We start from the raw sequence: 13,142 nt of genomic DNA, 5'->3' as shown, positions 1-13,142 counted from the left end.
TTGTGCTAAATATCCAGTTTGTTTAAACCCGTGAAGCTCTCTGGCTTCCCCTTCTGGGAACTCTCTTCCCTTTCTTTTGTCTGCCTAAGTCCTCCTTATGTATCAGGACTCAATTTACGTATCCTAGTGGGTGCGCCTATAGCACCCTAAACTTCTCCTTGCGTAAGTTATTCCATCCCTTAAGCTGTTTATCTGCCTGTCTTATTGGACAACATTAGCTCACATTAAGTATTTAATATTCACCATAAGCTATTTAAGCATTTTCCTTGGCATATCTCATGTGATTCCCACAATGCTCCTGTAAGGAAGACACCTGATTATAAATAAACCAAGGCTTCTGTTAAGTCATTTGCTGGTCCTACAGTTAGAAACCTCCACAGGGCAACACGGTTATCAGTCTTGCCTACCATTTAATCCCCAGCAATAATTGTATACCTAGCCCTTAGATATAGCTAGCACTTACATTGCACACAGAATGTGCTGGGCATATCTCAACTTTATATCAATAGGATGAGGAAACTGAGAGATAAAGGTTAAGTGACCTGCCCATGGTCACACAGCTAAGAAATAGCCAGGCTAGGATTTCGACCCAAGCAGCTGGCTTCAGAACTGCTGCACTCTTAACTGCTATATTATTCTTCTTTTGCATGAGCAGGAATGCTGCAAATTGCAGAAATGTTAAGGAAAGAAATGAAACAATCAAGAAAGCAAAACAAACTGAGACCACCATTTAATAAGGCAATTTGTTAGTCCTTCAGACAGCCGCCCATGATCTTTTCCAAGCTACCCATGACAGAAGGATGAATGCATAGCTTTTGCCACATTTAAACATATATGAAAAAAAGAATCTTTTTTTCTTTTTTAAATCTTGGAGAGTGCCAACTCCACTGAGCAGTAATAGAGAAGAAAAACCAAACCAACTAGAATTTCCTTTATGGCACTGAAATATGTACTCAAATCACATTCTCTAGAGAAAATGGGGAGAGAAATCCAATGGGATTATGGTGAAAGGTTGAAGTAAACTAGCTATATTAGAAGAGAATTGCTGAGGTCTGGGGAAAAAAAAAAAAGAAGAATGGATAAATCCTTGCAGTTCCAAACAAGGCAAAAAAGTTTAGTTTGGCCTTGTCAAGTCCAAATAGAACTTGGGTGGCAGAGAGAAAAAAGGCAAAGGAATGCTTTCGTAGTTGTGTTTTTCTCCCTTCCCCAAATGGAAAATTTTATTTCTGTTTCTTCTGATTTCTGTATTGTTTTGGTGGTTTCTTCCATAGTAAATTGTTTTAAAGATCATTTTGGCATGTTTGACTTTTTATAAAATAGAAGAGATTTAAATAATTAATGGAAAAAAGTTTACTTTTTGGAGGATGGATGGTGGTTGGTGACTTGGGGTATACGAAGGCAAGAGGATCTCTGAGTGAGGGAATGTGCCCCAATCGTCAGAAGATATGCCCCTGTAGCGTTTGGTAGCTCCAGTGTAGGAGACCCCAGCAATTGTCACAAAATTAATGACAGAAGCTTATTCGACTTGGCTAATGCCTTGTGTTAGAGATAAGAGACGATGGTTATTGACCAGGAATGATGGTTTAGAGATGGGGAGGAGCTCACAGATTAGGGATGGGCTTTCTTAGAGACGTATTTAGGGAGAAGGAGGTGATAGAAAAAGAGGAAACAAGCATGACTCATAGGTACCTGGCCTTCCCTTCTGGGTGGAGCCAATTATTGACGAAGGAAGCCTATAGGGAAGAATAGATTAAGGAGAACAAATCTAAAACTTCAGTTTTGTACATGTTGAGTTTGACATTTCTGCACGAGGGTCCGCCTGGTCTCCCTCGTCTTCCTCATATTGCATCATCACATCTATTCACTGTGCAACAGCAGAGGATCTTTTTAAATTGTAACTCACAGTCATCCAATGACTCCACATCTAACTCCAAGTGAAAGCCCAAGTCATTACCTCACTTCTCCACGCCTCCGTGCTCGTACTGTTCCAGCTGCACTGGCCTCCTAGCTGTCCCTCGGACGTGCCAGGTACACTCCCACCTCAGGACCTGTGTAGTGTCTCTTCCTTTTTCACAGAATGCTCTTCCTACATATATCATAGATATCTTCCTGACCTCACCTCCTTCAAACATTTGCCCAGACTTCAGCATCTCAGTGAGGTCTATGCTGACCACCCTACTTAACATGACAACTGTTCTTCCATCCCCAGCCCTCTACTTTTTCTTTTGTTCGTTCTACTTCTATTTCATCACCTTCCATTATACTATGACTCTTTTATAAGGTCCGTTGTTAATCTTTGTCTCTTCTCACCAGAATATAAGCATCATAAAGGAGAGAGGTTTGAAACACACACACACACACACACACACACACACACACACACACATCCCTAGAACCTAGAATATTCCATGGCATATATGTATGAACCCAATAGATAGTGGTTGAATGAGTAAAAATAATTATCCGATGTCTAAGAGATGGCAAATAGATGGTTGGATAGATAAGTCTGGAGCTCAGAGGAGAAGGTGAAGTCTGGAAATAGTAATCTGGGAGTCGGTAACAGTTAAAGCCATGAGAATGGATGAAACTACCCAAGGGAAAAAAACATGACTAGAAAAGGGAAGTTTCAATATTAAGAGCTAGGAAATGCCAACATTTCGACATCAGGTAGAGATGGAGAAACCAATAAAGGAGTCAATTAGAACCAGTAATGTAGACAAACAGCAGGCGTAACCCGGAGAGGAGTGTTATGTAAAGGAGACAGAGGTCAGCAGTGTCATCTTCTGCTGCATAGTTGAGCAAGATAAGGCTAGAAAAGCCTCCATCATCATTGGCAACCATGGAGATCTTTGCCACCCGTGATAAACACAATTTTGGGGGAGATGGAAACTGAGGTGGAGTTTGCCAGCATGGCTTGAGGCTATACTGAGGGTCTGCTCTTTAATAAGAGCAAAGGATCTGAAGAACTATGTAAATAAAGGTTTGTAGCATAAATAACAAAACAAAACAACAACAAAAGAAACAAGAGATAATAAGTCACAAGTCGAGACTAAAAGGAAAGGAGGCAGAAGCAGATAAGCAATGTGAATACATTTTTGGAAGATGGAAAGCATATTGAGAATTAGAAGCTGACTTGACCTACAGGATAGGGGGATATACGCCTCTGTACCTGGGGGCAGTCACAGAGTTGAGGAATTTTGATGAGAAACAAGTCAGTTTGCCATGTAGAACCCTTTAGATGTTCTGTGTTTGGATTCAGCAGGTATTGCAGAAGGTGGAGGTGAGGTGCCTGGATGAAAACAGGGAACATGGTTGAAAATTTTTATAGAATGATTGAACTCATGGATCCCCTTTCTTATATGACCCAGCTAGAGGACTACATACATCTTCATGTACCTCCAGCCTGCCCAAGGAGAAATTGGATTAGACAGAGATTCTTGACTTTGGGACACCAGGACCAGCATAAGGGTAGGAAATGCATGGAGTCAGAAATGTGGGGATTAAATGAAAATTTTCATACTGAATTATAGTTCGTAGATTCCCTTCCGCTGCTGTACTCCTGAAATTTTGTCAACACATTGGATAGTAGATTGGAGGAGTCCTCTCTGGAGAATCTAAATTACTCGTGAGAAGAGACTGACAGATACTGATACAGTTAGAATTACCCAATAAAAAAGGTACTGTCTTAGTCTGCTCAGGCTGCCATAACAAAACACCATAGGCAAAATACCAGACATTAATTTCTTGTAGTTCTGAAGGCTGGACATCCAAGATCAAGGTGCTGGAAGGGACAATGTCAGATGAGAGCCCTCTTCCTGACTTGAAGACAGCAGTCTCTTGCTGTTGTCTTCACATGGTGGAGAGAGACATCTCTCTCTCTCTTCCATTTCTTACAAGGCCACAATGCTATTGGACCCCACCCTTATGACCTCATTTAACCTTAATTACCTCCTAAAAACCCTATCTCCAAATACAGTCACACTGGGGATAGAGCTTTCACAAATGAATTTCGGGGGTGGGGGACACAATTCAGTCCATAGCAGTGGTCAAGAAATAAACAGTGACAGTGTGCCTTTTTATAATTTTGGATATCTATTTAACAATGGCAGTTATCCCACCCTGATTAATACAAGGGGATCCAACAGAGGAGAATAGTGAGGAGAGTGCCATACACCAGGTCTCTCTAGAGGGCAACCAACCTCTCCTGCCTGGAACAGAAGACAGCTGATGTTTTCAAATGCTTGGGAAAAATTATTGGTAAAGATTCAGTAGATCTATTGGAACACTTAGAAAAAAATAAATGGTAGACACATGAGAAGACAGTTTCAATTCCAGGAAAAACAAAATGTTGTACGAAGATGAAATATTCATAACATGCAACTTGGGTTGAACATGCAACTTGGTTCGGTCATAGCAATGTAAGTGATTGCTGACTTAGCCAAAAATTAAAACAAGGCTATGAAGGAGACCAAAGTTTTGTCACCCCCGAATGTACCTTTTGTGATATTGATTTTGAGCTGGTTATTAAGAAACAAAAGATTCAGAAAGAACCTTTGAAACTTCTTCCCTACTTGCCTAAAGGAATTCAGGCAGAAAAACCTGCTTAAAGAAAAGGAGCATCACACTAGCATAATAATATAAACTAAATGTGGCAGACAGGGAGAAATGGAGCAACGCCTGTTTGTTGAACTTCCTTCTGTGTCCCGTTGTTTCTGGGTGGTCCAACAAGATTTGTTCACCACATGTTTGCTATTTCTCATCTACCTGTGAATTGCCTGCCTTTGCTTTGAAATCCCAGACTGCTGCCTCCCTCTCCTTTGTCCAGAACGGCACATAAACCTCAACTGCCCAATGCGTCTTCGGGTCTCATATTCTTATGGCACCCCCGCATGTACATCCATAATAAATTGGAGACATTTTCTCCTGTTAATCTGCTCTGCCAATTGGATTATTAGCCCAGTCAGAAGAATTTAGAAAGGTTAGAGGAAAAAATATTTTGGCTGACCTTACAGCTATATTAAGAGGATGCAGAAGGAAAGGGAAAGGGTGTGTATTTGTGTGTGTGTGTGCGTGTGTGTGATGACATACTTCAACTTCTATAATAGGAGGTACATAGGAAATGTTTAAAATAGATCAAGAAATGGCAGTATAAATTTACAACTTTAAAATATGTAAATAATTCCTGGTAGACACAGCATAAATGTTGAAAGCGGTTTCCACTAGGAGTGGGATGGGGGAGCAGGAATGTAGGTTGGGCAGAGGAGTGTTAGTTTTTAGCAAAGCCTCGTAGTACTAGTTGAGCATTTAAAAATTGTACGCATATATTAGATAAAAATCAGTTACACATTATAACTTGTTTAAATACATTGTACAGGAGATGCAAAAAGGGAGACGGGAAGTAGGGACACCTCTTTCAGAAAGTTTTGCCTGCAAGGAGGAGGAGGGGGCAGCAACGCAAACATTCAAGGGTGGATTTAAATATTTTAAAAAATAAAGTAGGAATAACTAGTTAGCGAATCAAACAATGCAGTGTTTACAATGAAAAGCAAAGTTTCCTGCCCCACCTATTCCAACCCATCATTTTCCATTCACTTATAAATGTTTCAGCATATGGCTTCTCCCACGCTAGGTGTATGAGCACCTTTTCTTGCCCCGGGAGAGGATCTCTGCAAAGGGAGAGGCACGTTGCATTTTTCTGCAAGTGGGCCACCTGATGGGCACGCTGCCTGATGGGCAAGCCGCTCTGCCCAGGTCTTACCCCAGCAGTCCCTTCAGGACTGCGCAGAGAAGCTAGGAGTGTACAGTCAGGACATTTTGGGGGCCTTACTCTACAGAGGTCTATGTTATCTCAGAATCACAGTGCCCTTACTGGGAAAATGCCTGTGCACAGAGGAAATAAAAAAACCTGCTGTGTTTGTGGAATAGCTTAAAGCTGCGAGGCCGGAATTGGATTGGGGGAGTGAAGACAGTGATTTCCTACCTCTGCTCTCCTTGAGAAGAAAAGGTGAGAAGTGGCTCACGGAGGCCTTCTGTTATCTTTGTCCCGACCCTGTGTTGCTGTAATTATATAGAAGCAGAGACTAGTGGTTGTGGTCACACCTCTACTACGAGTACTGTAGGTAGGAACACACTGATTACACTCAAGTGCCTGTCACCGTAACAACATACTGTAAACATATATTCAAAGTCAAACACAGTGTTTACTTTCTGAACATGAATGAAACCACCATATTCGTACAGAAGAACAACCAAAACTATAAAAGATTCCAAAACAAACATAAAAAGCCCCTTAGGAAAATGACTTAGCTGGCTTGCCGATCATTACTTAATGATTTTTAAAGATGACATTTTAAATTATTTGGCATCGTATCCTTCTCCTTTTCCCAGCATATTTAAGAGAATGGCAGATCTGCCAAGTTTAACGTAATATAATCTATTGTAAAAATGACTGAACTTGAATGCTAGAGGCAGGGCTAATGCACAAATATATGCCAGTGCCCTGGAGTGGGAATTCATTTTGGGGGGAGATTGCGCTAACTAACTTGAGAAGAATCAGCCAAACATTCCCAGAGGGAAATTTCATAGGAATTCCCCCTCAGGGACCTACCTACCTGATGTCTTCCATGACACTGTCTGTCACGTCTTTTTACCTGTGGCATGTGGTTACACTAGCCTAGAAGGGGGAAACTCAGATGCCTTCAGGGACCAGACAGGTAAGTAAAATGGGAGTGATGGTGGCCCCAAGAGTGCATGGACTAAACTAAATCTGCCCTCACACATATATACACATACACACAGCAGCTACACTGTCCGGGCCAAACAAGAGTCTGCTGGTCACATGCTTCCCAGGGGCTACCGATTTGTGATCTCTGCTGAGCTGAAGGAATAACGCCGCTGTACAAACTCTACGATCATAACTGACCTCTAGAGTCTCCGGGGTTTCTCACCCGACCCTGGAGCAGAACTAATTTAAGCCTAAAGTAGTTAATCCAAAATGATTGCCTGGACGCCTACTTGTTCTTCGAGGCCTGCTCCAACCCCAATTCCTCCATAAACCATTCCTTTTTCCCTCTTAGACTGAGCCATACCTTTTGCTGCCCTTGCTCTGTTACAGCAATTCCACTGTCACATATTGCAATGGCTTGGATATGTGTCAGCGTCAGCCATCCCGATTGTAAGGCTCAGCCTTACAAACGTGCATCATCTATAACTCTGTAAAATTTAAATGAAGGAATTTGTGAGTATTTGATTGGCATACAGAAATTATAAAAAATCCTAGAACGACATTCAAACAAGAGTACCTCCCACCCAAAGTATTCTCTCAATGTCTCCCAAACTGATGTTCCTTAGAACATTAGTCCCAAGAGATGCTCCCTGACAAGTTCTCTGTGGTGAAAAGCTGCACCCCATATCCTCACAGAGTCATAAGGCACCATGGCATTGTAAGGCTCTGAGATGACCAGGAGAGATTAAAGAGAAGTTTCCTTTTTTCCATCCAGGGTTCTCTTCATACATTTGGCTATGAGAACCCTTCCAATAGGACCATTTAACGATTTACTCCTTGGAATGCAGCCTTTGCAGAGGCAGCAAGAACAGACTCTGGCCCTGGATCCTCAATATTATCTGTGCTTAAGTTACGTGATCTCTTCATGCCTAAACTTCCTCATCTGTAAGATGGGCATAATAGCAGAACATACCCTTATAGGGCTGCTATACAGGTTAAATGAATTAATAAACATAAACTATGTGCCTCAGCCTAGATTTGGAGAAGACGTCAGAAAACCAGGTCTCTCTTCCTTCTTCAAATTCAGAAATAATTGAGAAATAAGATAATGATCAAACTACTGGCTTTGCTGCCAGTAACACTGTTTAGAGATGGAGGCTTGCTAATAGGATTCTTAATATGACCCACCACCTCCCTGCCTTACCCACTTCACCCCCATTTGATCCAAGCCTCTCAGTCACAGGCTGAGATGGACAGGTTTTCTTTGTCGGGGCCGGTCATTTATAGCAGAGCAAACAGAGAAAGCCTTTGTCTTGTGTATTAGTTTGCTAGGGCTACTGTAACAAAGTACAGCAGGTCCTCAAATAATGTTGTTTCGTTCAATGGTGTTTCCTTATAACGTTGATGAGATGTCTTAGGAACTTAATTCTTGTTTGTACATCAATTTGCCTGTGGTAAAATTGGTTTCATTATACTGTACGTGAGGACTTACTGATCCACAAACAAGGTGACATAGAACAGACATTTACTATCTCACAGGTCTGGAGGCTACAAGTCTGAGATCACGGTATCGGTATCTGCAGGGCCGTGCTCCTTCTGAAACCTGTAGGGGAAGTGTCCCTCCTTGCTTCTTCCAGTTTCTGGTAGCCCCAGATGTTCTTTGTCTTGTGGCAGCAAAATTCCTGTCTCTGCCCTCACGGTCACATGGTCTTCTCCCCTGTCTCTTCACATGGCCTTCCTTCTATGCGTGTCGGTCTCTGTGTCTAAATTTCCCCTTTCTATGAAGACACCAGTCACATTGGATTAGGGACCACACTAGTGACCTCATTTTAACTTGATAACCTCTGTAAAGACCCTATTTCCAAATAAGGTCACATGCTGAGATACTGAAAGTTAGGTCTTCAATATATCTCTTCTGGGTGACACAATTCAATCCATAATATCCTGAGACCACGCCTTCTGAAATAGAGGAAAAGGAACTGAAAATAAGTTCTGATTCTTCTTCCTCACATTGCCAATCAGAGACATCATTCCTCCTTGCTTGGTGGGGGTGGGGGGTGGGGGTCAAGACAGTCCAGAAGTGCTCCCAGCCCTTTCTCTCCTCTTAGGGCTGAGATTTAGAAATGTCCTCCTCTCCTATGGAAAACGGGGAAGTAGGGAAACAGCCCCACCCCCACTCCCAAAATGTAGCCCAGGGATGGCTTTGAGATTAGAGAGGCCTTTGGAACTGCTGTGGTCCTGCCTTTTGTCAGCTGGAGTGCTTCCACCTCTCCTGGGGCTCAAGAGTGTACACATGTACTGAATAAAATGGTTACCTAGACACCGGGAGTCTTGAGTACTCCTTAGTGTTGCACTTGGGGCCACTTCCAATTGGCCATGCCCTTGGGAACTAGGTTCTTTCAAGCCTGATTTTTTTAGGGGAGGGGCATAACTCTTGTTAATTTTGGAAACGGCTGTCAGCAGCTAAGGCACAACAACATGTATTTAGATTTTTAATAAAGATTTGGAGGGTGGAGAGAATGACCAATAATGAGGGAAAAAATGAACTTACATATGGGACGCAGAAAGTGTTTCAAATAGCAATGGGTAGAGGACCAGGCAGGCATCTTAGTTTGGGGAGAGGAGCTAACAAATGGGAAATGTCTACCAAGCGCTTGACAAGAATTAACTCATGTAATCCCCACACCCTGTGAGGCCTGATGCTGGTCTGTGTGTGTGTGTTTGTGGGGGGGGCAATCTGTCTTGAGAGTTTGCATTCATAAGCCCTGAGCTACCACACCCTCCTTCCTATGAAACAGAAGAAGTTGCTCTTATCTCTCTACCCTGAGAACTGTTTGTGTAATTTCTTTCACAGCACTTAACACATTTGGAATTATTCCCTCTCTTGACTGTGACCGCCCCCCAGGACAGGAACTGGTTCACACTCACTTTTAGCCCCTAATTTGCTGCCTATCATGTTGTAGGTCAGTTTATAGTTAAATGAATAAATTATTTTTTACCACAGAACTCTATCAAGATTTTTATGAGGTACACAGAGTTATTACAGTCTTAAAAATAATATGATTTGTGAACTGTGATTGCTTCACACCCAGAAAAGTCTAGGCTTAGTGATCTACATTCAGAGAAGTGGCACTATGTTGACCATTCTTTTTCATTACTTAGAACTTTTCCCACAGTTTAAATTGAGAAAGCCCAGTTTCTTCCTGGGTCTCTTTGTGGAAATGTCCAGGGAACGGTGCTCGGTGCCGCGTGCCTTGGAGTCGTCAGAGAACCTGCTGAACGGTCACTTACAAAGACTCTTCCAGACCTGGTGGGATAAGGCAACTCAGCTCTTGTCAGTGGACAACTGCATGCTAATCTGGTGCCCCCTTCAAACCTGGAGTTCATTTACTACATAGAGGATTTTAGAACGGAGGAGTTGACTGTTCTTTGTGTTACCTCCTACTCCCTATCTGGTTTCTGGAGCTTCTGAGCACAGTCTTGTTCTGATAAATTCACAGAAGGAAACGCATATATTAGAGAATCTCAAATTAAAATCTAATGGTAACTGACATGTGACTTGCTTTGGGAAATGGAAGGGGAGGGGGCCCCAGCTAATTAGCTGCTGATTAAGACAAACACCCTGGTCTTTACATTACTCTAGACAATTTTTTCATGTAGTACAAATGAAAGAGCAAGGGGAAATATTGTGTTCAGGGGAAAATAGTTACTGGGGGCTGCATAGGAGCCAAATGGTATGAATGGAGGGAAAGAGTATGTCTCTCCTGTTTGCAGAACTCAGAGAAGAGAAAGAAAGATGGATACTGCTTCTTGGTTTGTTGCTTGGTCCCTGGGCAGTCTAGATCTTAAATATTAATATTTGTTTGGTGGCTTCTGTTTCTTCATTCATTCATTTATTCAACAAGCATTTATTGTGCACCAACTGTGTGCCAGGCACTCAGTAGGACACTGAGAATGTAGGGATGAACACGACCTATTGATAATCCTTCAGAGTTTAGGGAGGAATTTAAACATGAACATAGAGTAGACTGAATACCCCTTGCAGGCAGGGGTAGAGCGTTCCTCACTGTGGAAACACCGATACCTGGCATGGTGATGGGCACATAGTAGGCATTAATAGATGTTTATTGAATGACTTAATTAAGTTATTGGTCATACATTAATTAAGCAATTATCACATTGCAATGTTAAACTACCAAATACATGCATTGTAGTCAAAGACTTCAATAAATACCAAAAAGTGACTTACACGGTCATAATTTAATTAGATTTGCTGGTTGGAAAACTATCCCAACATAATCTATAAAGCATACATTCTTTAACACATTGAAACCTCAACTGTGCTACAGTGCTGCTGAGTTCCAACTACGCTTTAAATGACTCACCCTGAGTTAAAAGTCTCAGGATAGAGTGTTCTTCCTTAACATGAGCTAATATTTCATGCAGCGGTGGCTCAATGTGAGCGAAACCACTGACATACATCAATTGTTCTCGTTACCTCTCTGAAAAGAATAGCATGGCACTTACTGTGAGGACATTTATAACAGTGGGTGTGTTTATATTCTTATTGATTTCTGATAGAAACTTTAAAATAGAAGCCATCAATTATGTATGGCCAAGACCTATTAGGAACTGCAAGGGAACCACACTTTAAACAAATGGCCCAAGAACTGTGAAGTCAGCTGGCTTAGAGCAAGAATTTCTAACAATAATTTATTTGTAACTGCTACTAGTCATGTTCAGGGCCTTGGAAGATGCTAAGGGGTGTCTGTAGTGTGGCCACAGACACAGTTACCAGATGCCAGCTGTGGAGAGGGTGCACATGACCCGGTGACTGCCTGGGGGTTATTATTACAAGTAGCTCCAGCACTGTGCTCATCCCCACAAACGACTGCCCACAGAGGCCACCAAGTTCCAGTCGTGAGACTGCGTCCTTTATAACTGAACAGCTTTCTCCTTATGTCACAATATGGATGGGAATTTCAGAAGAGTATGAGGTCGGGCTGCATGTGTTCAAATCAGGGCCAGGGCCACCGCTGGTTTGAATGTGCTTCAGCAATGGCTTGTCCCACAGCTATGGGAGGAGTTCTGGAGGCAACAGCTGTCCAGCAACAAAGTAGTGGCGTGCATGTTAAGTTCTCCCAGACAGGGAACTCTGTGGAGAAAGGGTTGGACTTGGCGTTTCTATGATTTGGTCTCCTTGGTGTTTAGGCTTAACAACACATGACAATTTGATATGAGGCATTGCAAAAGATGACATTCCTTAGCTGCACCTAACACCATGTGAAGACATAAAAACTATTATCGGAAGTGCTTTAATGCCTTCTAACTGTACAAGTGGAGGAAGCTGTCCAGAAGAAAGTGGGGGACGTGTACAGTCTGTGTGGAGAACACAGAGAAGTGTGCAAATAGCTTCTGACTATTATGCACAGGGGTTTTGTGGCCCCCTGTACCCAGCGCTCTCCTGCTAGAACCAGGCAGGGGATGAGCTCTTTGTTCTTCTGCAGGATGGGTGAGTGACCAGGGCTGGTCACAAACTGGCTCTGTGACAATTTAAAGGCACGTCCTCGCCCTTTTCAAGAGTTCGTCCTAGGACAGGGACCTAGGTTCTGGAAAATGGTTGCCCATTTCCTCCTGGCATGCAGTATGGAAGTGAAGTTCATTCTTTCAACCAATATTTATTTATTGAGTTTTTGCTACATGTTAGTTGTGAGAACTACTATGGTAAGGGAGAGACCCAGACTACCTTGATGGCGTTTGCTATTTGCCTAGTGAAGGAAAAACATCTTTTAAAACCAAATCACAAAAATAAATACATTTTTTTCAAATAGGGATATGTCTTGTAAAAGAGAATTACAGGATAGTTTAAGGCACTGTTATAGGAGAGCCTAATTTAGTTTTAGGGGCTGGGGAAAGCTAAATTTTGAGTAAATGACATGAAGCTGAGCATTGAAGGCTGGAATTTGAGTTAGGAATGGAGAGAGAGAGAGAGAGAGAGAGAGAGAGAGAGAGAGAGAGAGAGAGAGAGAGAGAGAGAGAAAGGAGGAGGAGGAGGAGGAGGAGGAGGAGGAGGAGGAGGAGGAGGAGGAGGACGAGGAGGACGAGGAGGACGAGGAGAAGAAGAAGAAGAAGAAGAAGAAGAAGAAGAAGAAGAAGAAGAAGAAGAAGAAGAAGAAGAGGAAGAAAAAGGAGGAGGAGGAGGAGGAAAGAGAGAGAGAGAGAATGGTGTGTCTGTAAATGTTCCTTTGTGTGTGAGGGATGAGTGCTGGGGAGATGGGAAGTGTCCTGGGCTGAAGGAACAGCAGAGGCCTTGTGAGGAAGCTTGCTCCTGTTGAGGAACTGAAGGAAAATCATGTGGTTGCCATGTGGTGCCCGAGGCAGAGATGGGTCTGAGCTGAAGTTGGAGGTGGGCAGGGAT

General features: G+C 42.6%; 1 protein-coding gene across 4 annotated transcripts in view; it reads right to left on the bottom strand.

Annotated features, from left to right (window-relative positions):
• SGMS2 (sphingomyelin synthase 2) overlaps positions 1–13,142 on the bottom strand; it is a 154,833-nt gene that overhangs the window by 96,407 nt on the left and 45,284 nt on the right. For 2 of the 4 annotated variants that reach the window (XM_088792364.1, XM_074322680.2), the window contains exons 4-5: positions 7,089–7,212; positions 5,981–6,057 (exon numbers count right to left, since the gene is read on the bottom strand). The gene's annotated coding sequence lies outside the window, so the exon portion shown is untranslated. Of the gene's footprint in view, positions 1–3,169; positions 3,290–5,980; positions 6,058–7,088; positions 7,213–13,142 lie in introns of all 4 variants that reach the window. The other 2 variants (XM_074322676.2, XM_088792376.1) reach the window with 2 other exon arrangements.

The sequence above is a fragment of the Rhinolophus sinicus genome, chromosome 1, assembly GCF_057876585.1.
Source record: "Rhinolophus sinicus isolate RSI-liver-muscle chromosome 1, RSI-T2T, whole genome shotgun sequence".
Classification (NCBI taxonomy): domain Eukaryota; kingdom Metazoa; phylum Chordata; class Mammalia; order Chiroptera; family Rhinolophidae; genus Rhinolophus; species Rhinolophus sinicus.
The sequence above is the reverse complement of the archived record's forward strand: the minus strand, read 5'-3'. Positions and strand labels throughout refer to the sequence as shown.